Raw genomic sequence first — 6,332 nt, 5'->3', positions numbered from 1 at the left:
CAGCAGCAGCCTTAAAACAGGCTTTCAAACATGTCTTCTTTATACCTGAATCAGAATTATCCAGAGTGATTTAATTCTAGAATTTAAAAAATACATATTCCTGAGACCCACCCAAGACCTACCTAACCTGAAAGAAAGGCCTTGGAAGATGCATTTTTAACGAGTTCCCCAAGTGGTCCATATGCATACCATAGCTGGAGAACCATGGCCACTGGGGAATGAGAGTCTTCCTTGCTCTGTCTAGAGGCAGACCTTTAATGACTTATATAATCTTACACTGGTGACTGGGGTCCTTGTCCAAGCTTATTTCCTGGAGGGGAGATATATGTGCTAAGAGTGAAACTGGAGAATGGAGATGCTAAAGAATTGAAAGATGGTTTTGGTCAGGTTATTCTAGACCAAGCGAAGGAGTAGAGGAGAGGGAAAGAAACTGGGATTTACTGGACCCTCTTGCCAAACACTTGCATTACAGTGAAAACCTATGTCTTGAAACCATTCTGTCCCTCTTTGTTTTATCTTCCTGAAATCTACCATTTTTTTTTTTCTTTTTTTAAAAAAATGGGATGACACCTTTATTAAACCAAAAAGAAGGATGTTTTCCATCCCAGGGGATAGATTGAGGATCCAGAATATCCCAAGCAGCTATGGGCGGACAACCATCCTACTTGAAGTTTCTGAAAAGAACCAATGAAGCTGGTAAAAATAGAGCAAGAGCTTGGGGTCAGCTAAGTAATTTAATATTATAAACGGAATCTGAAGCTGCCCAGAATTCCGAAGTTCCACTCTGACCTTGTATTTCAAGAGTTGTTGGGTAAGAATCCTTGACAGGGAAGAACTATGAAGGGTGGACCCAGAGGATAGCAGACTCTGCTATCCCTGCCAAGGTCACTGGAGATTCTCCTGGAGTGGGGCCCTCCAGTCTTTGTGTAGGTCACATCTCAGCTCTGGGGCACTTTTGGGGTCCTCTCCAGACTTCTGCCAAGCTCTGACTTTCATCTCCCCCTCAACGTTTCTATGTATCTCTATGTCAAGTTCTTCTGTCTTCAGATCACCTCCAGCTGGTTGATGACCCTGTTATTGCAAAAGTGCCCCACACTTCCAACTCCTCTACCTTCTGAGGCTCTTTGGCCTCCTTTCTAGGTTGATGAACCTGGAGAAGGAAATGGCAACCCACTCCACTACTCTTGCCTAGAAAATTCCATGGATGGAGGAGCCTGGTGGGCTATAGTCCATGGGGTCGCAGAGTAGGACACGAATGAGGGACTTCACTCTCACTTTCTAGGTTGATGCAGGGCAGGTAACTGGCTTTCATAGACTTTGTCTCCTCTGCCTTAGACACAGAGCCCCGAACCTGTCTGTGTGTGATGATCGACTTGGGGTCAGGGGGACAGCCAGCTTCTTGCACACTGTGGGTTCTGAAACATGTCAGTGTTCACTGTTTGAACATCTCAACAAGCCATTTCAGCCCAAATGGAATAAACTCACTTCTTAGCCCAGGTCCGCAAAACTTGCCTCAGAGTGCCTGTGGTGATTCCAAACTGATAGTAGACATTTCTTCCAGTAGATTCACACAAAATTAATTATTCCCCCTGGCAGAGCAGCTTGGTTTGATTTGGGTTATTTGATTACAAAAGCCCAGAGGCCAAGTATTTATTTAGAAATATTAGGAATCAGCAGCACAAATGAGATTGAGTTTTTGTGAAAAGTTAAAGATTTCTCATTTAGGGAGGGAGTTCACAAAAGACCCCATTAAGCAAGCCTCACCAGTAATTATTTTGATTTTTCAGGCAAGAGGCAGGCTAATTGTCTGCCATCCATTCCAGAAGGCCTAGAGTCACTTTAAAACCTACCACCCATTTATCTCTGGAGGATTTCCTGCTGTGTCTTTTCTATTAACTAAATGTTCAAACTGAGATCAATATATGAAAATATGAACAAAATGACTGATTATAAATGTGTCTTTTCAAATGGCAAATCATGGGTCTATTACTGATGACACACAACTCTGGAGAAGTGGAAAGGGAGTGAAAGTGATTAAGCAACACTATGATACACATGTTGTTATCCAAGTTTAATAGAAGAAGCAGCCGGAACTCAAAGCAGGTAGGTAACTTTCCCAAAGTCACACAGTGAGTTGGTGGCAGAGCTGGGATCCCATGGATTAAATGAATGTAGTTTCCATAAGTGGAGAAGGCAATGGCACCCCACTCCAGTACTCTTGCTTGGGAAATTCCATGGATGGAGGAGCCTGGTAGGCTGCAGTCCATGGCGCCGTGAAGAGTCGGACATGACTGAGCGACTTCACTTTCACTTCTCTTTCATGCATTGGAGAAGGAAATGCAACCCACTCTAGTGTTCTTGCCTGGAGAATCCCAGGGACAGAGGAGGCTGGTGGGCTGCCGTCTATGGGGTTGCACAGAGTCGGACACAACTGACACAACTTAGCAGCAGCAGCAGCAGCAGCAGTTTTCATAAGCCAGTCCAGAGGTTAGAAAAAAAAGAAAAGCAGCATTGAATTGGGATTGTTGGAGGTTGACTGTGAAGAGCCAGGATGATGTAGTTGTAACCATGTGATATCTTAGGGATAGAATCCATTAATCAAGTGTACACTATGAGGCCAATGTTGAAGCTGGTGTAGATGGCTTGGCTTGAGTCTAAATATGTACTCACCTAGGCATTTGGACTTGTCTCACTAGTGGTGCTTCTGAGACCCATATATAGAAGCACACAGCATGTGACCCTGTAACAGAGTCCTTGGGGGAAGAGGCTACAATCAAACTCTAGGTCAGGAAGTCTGCAGCAGCCTTGGTGCCTAACACTTCAGAAATGCCAGAAAGGTTCCTCTCTGTGAGAGTAGACAACTCTCAGAGACATTGGCAGCTTCGGTGCAGACAGCTCACCTGACTCCCACTCCTTGCAGTTTCCTTCAGATGTGTTCAGAGGGCTCCCACTCGCAGTACTGTCATGCCGCACACAGAGCACTGACCTAGGCTGCTTCTTCCTCTCCTGATGCTGGAGGGCGGTGCCATTGGCCCCAGATCGCCCAGACTTCTGCTCCCGCCCCTCCATTCCTGTGTGTGATGGCCTCTGTCACTTCTACCCAGGGGTCTCCTAGCAGTCACAGTGCTGGGGTGGGGTGAATCCCCCTCGCCCTCTCTTATGTTCCCAGATCTCCAGGCTGCCTGTTTCTTAAAGAACTTTCAGAGACTGTGCTAGTTTATTGATCCTCCTTCAGTCCTGTGGGCTCCTTTTTGGAACCCCGCTGGGCCTGTGCCTTTCATCAACCCCTCAGAATTGGAGTGTCTAATATTCCATTATTAAAGTGCTGATTTCAAGGCCTTACCCTGGAGACTGATTTGGTAGGTCTGGAGTTTGGGGCCTGGATGCTGTGTCTTCAATCTACTACTCATGGATTCTGCATTGGAGTGGGGTTGAGAAAAAGTGGTATTGGAACCATGGTGCTCCCCTGCCTTGGTCATCACGTTCACCTGACTGGCTGGATGCCAAGCTCTGCTGGGCAGGGATGGTGGCTCATTCACATCCACACTGTAGTGTTGAATCCAGGGCCTGGCACACAGTACAAAGTCAGTAGATAGCTGGGGCATGAAAGAGTTGGAGGTGCTGTGTGAGTGGACTTTGCTTTATCAAGTTAAAGAACCAACTCCCAACAGGCAAATGATGGCCGGGCACCAAGAATTTAGGTCCCAAATCAGAATCCACATGTGGCTCAGGTGAATGTCTCTGAAATGGTAACATAGAGGCTATCAGGCACCTCCAGAAAGGTGGGTGACAGAGCCAGGCTGGGTGATGACCAGGATGCAAGGACAGAGGTGTTGCCCTCTCTCCCACCCCGACTCTGCTTTCTTCATACCTTCCAGATTTCTTAGAGGGAAGTCAATTCCTTAAAGGCGTGTTTTACTTTTTGAAGGATTTTTGGAGGCCAAAAAGTTTGACCTAAATGGAGGAATTGGTTATTTCTCTGAGTAGAGATTAGGTTTTGATGGTAAAATCGTCTACCCTGCACAGCACTTTGATCAAATAAAGCACATGTGGGTCACGTCCTCATCAAACAATGGACAAAGCCCTGAGCAGACTGTGGCTTTAGTCCTGGAAGCCCCTCGGAGCAAATGCCATGGGTTTAGGAGCTCTCTTGATGAGCTTTCTCCCGCTGAGGGACACTTCCCACCCTGCAGAACCCATGTCTCTAGGACCACAGCAACACCCTGCCCCCAACCGCCCACCCCGGCCCTGTGCTCTGACTCAGTGGAGCCTTTGTATTAATAACTGCAGCTGGCAGCGTTACAGAGTCAGGGGAGAAAACCGTCCTTATAACACTACTACCTCGTGGTTGCTGCTCTCTGACTGCACTTGAGCTTCCACATGCCTAGCATTTGGCCTGTACTGCCAGAGACGGGGGAGCCTGGTGGGCTGCCGTCTATGGGGTCGCACAGAGTCAGACACGACTGAAGCGACTTAGCAGCAGCAGCAGCCTCACTTGTACCATGTAACAAGCCTTTGAGGACTCTTGCTCTACAGAGAAGAAAACTGAGCCTGAGTGGTGGGGGTGGGGGGCGCGGGGCAGAGGAACGTGCCTCGGGAATCACAGCTGGTAGTCCCCTAGGTGCCCAAGCCACACTCAGTCTCTGTGCTATGCTCATCTCTACTTTTTGGCTCCCCAAACGGAATTTAAAATTAATCTGTGTTTTCGCTGATCATGACTGCAGGACATTGTTTATTTTCTGAACTGGACTGGGATGAGGTTGTGTCTTCCTGTGTTGGTTTTGATGCTTTTCCTCATGGTGGCCCCCTGTCCTTCAAAGTGGTAGCCATCATCAAACACTTGCTTCAGAATTATAGGTAAATTCAAATGCTTCCCAGCTCAGGAGCCTCTATCTATAAGCCTAAATGGCTTCACACAGAGTTACCTCATGTCCTATTTTTTCTCATTCACAGGGTTCAGACCCTAAGAATATTAAGAATCAGAAGTACAGCAGCTGTATTTTTGAGCTTTTTGTTTGGGAATAATTTCAAACTTACAAAAAAGGATGCAAAAATAGAAAAATAATACAAGAGCACCTGTATTGTCATCATTGTACTCCACTTACTTTATTATTTGCGTGTTTCTCCCCATTCCATATATATATGTATATGAAAGAAAGTGAAAGTTGCTCAGTCGTGTCCAACTCTGTGACTCCATGGACTATACAGTCTATGGAATTCTCCAGGCGAGAATACTGGAGTGGGTAGTCTTTCCTTTCTCCAAGGGATCTTCCCAACCCAGGGATCGAACCCAGGGCTCCTGCATTGTAGGTGGATTCTTTACCAGCTGAGCCACAAGGGAAGCTCATATGTATGTGCACACACACATATATACATGTATAATGGTTAAGAAAAAAAATTATATATAACATGTAGATAATATGCATCTCTATATCTATTATAATAATATATTTTTTTCTTAGCAGTTTGAAAATAAGTTACCAGCTTCATGGCCCTTTACCCCTGAGTGTGAATTTCCTAAGAATGACAGTGTTCTACAACATAACAATAATACTTGGCAAAGTACATTTATCTAATTTCCCTCCCATATATCAATTTTGTTAGGTGACTTATCAGTGTCTTTCCAAGAATCCCCCCTTCCAGTACAGGATCCAGTGCAAAGTCAGGTCTTGGATTTTGTTGTCCTGCCTTTTACCTCCTTTAATTTGGCTTTTATGATGTCAATCCCCACTTTCCCATCACATGCACATTTTTTTTTTCCTTCAGGTATCTGTGTGTCATCTTTGTGCAGGGGCAGTGTTGATCTTTTTTCATATTGTTTCAATTTTAGTGTATTTGCTGCCAAAGTGAGCACCCCACACCATTTTGTTTCGAGGGCATGTTTCTCATTGTATGCATGCTTGTATGTGTTTCATGCTGGTTAGACTGAGGTTTTGCAACCTCAGCCCAATTACTGCCCAGCGATGGGAGTCCTGTCCAGGTATTTGGAGCCGCATGAAGATGTGATCTTCCCCACACAGATGATATTAAGTTGGACCTGGTCAAGGTGTTGTACAGTTTCTTTATCCTGGCTGCTTTCTGGGTCTTTTTCCCCTTGCCACTAATAAGCAATGTGTGGGGAGTCACTTTAAGACTATGTAATTAATATTCCAACAGCAGCTATTGTGAGGGGACTTCTCTGTGAGTTACAGGCGTGACCCCTTTTCATCCCAGGGATGCTCCTCCTGCCTCTTGTGACCATAAACCCATCTTCTCTTGGCTCAAAGCCCTCTTAGGCACACCGTATCAGAAGCGGGATCAAATCTGTGGCCTTTAATGCTGTGAGTAGGAAG

The 6,332-nt window shown here is 45.6% G+C and overlaps 1 non-coding gene across 1 annotated transcript; it reads right to left on the bottom strand.

Moving 5' to 3' along the window:
• Positions 1-5,746: 5,746 nt before the first annotated feature.
• LOC139179085 (U6 spliceosomal RNA) lies at positions 5,747-5,854 on the bottom strand. Its single transcript, XR_011563494.1, has one exon. It is a non-coding gene; the product is annotated as a U6 spliceosomal RNA (small nuclear RNA).
• Between the last annotated feature and the right edge of the window lie 478 nt (positions 5,855-6,332).

The sequence above is a fragment of the Bos indicus genome, chromosome 2 (genome assembly GCF_029378745.1).
Source record: "Bos indicus isolate NIAB-ARS_2022 breed Sahiwal x Tharparkar chromosome 2, NIAB-ARS_B.indTharparkar_mat_pri_1.0, whole genome shotgun sequence".
Lineage (NCBI taxonomy): Eukaryota > Metazoa > Chordata > Mammalia > Artiodactyla > Bovidae > Bos > Bos indicus.
Note: the sequence above shows the minus strand (reverse complement) of the source record. Positions and strands in the feature narration are given on the sequence as shown.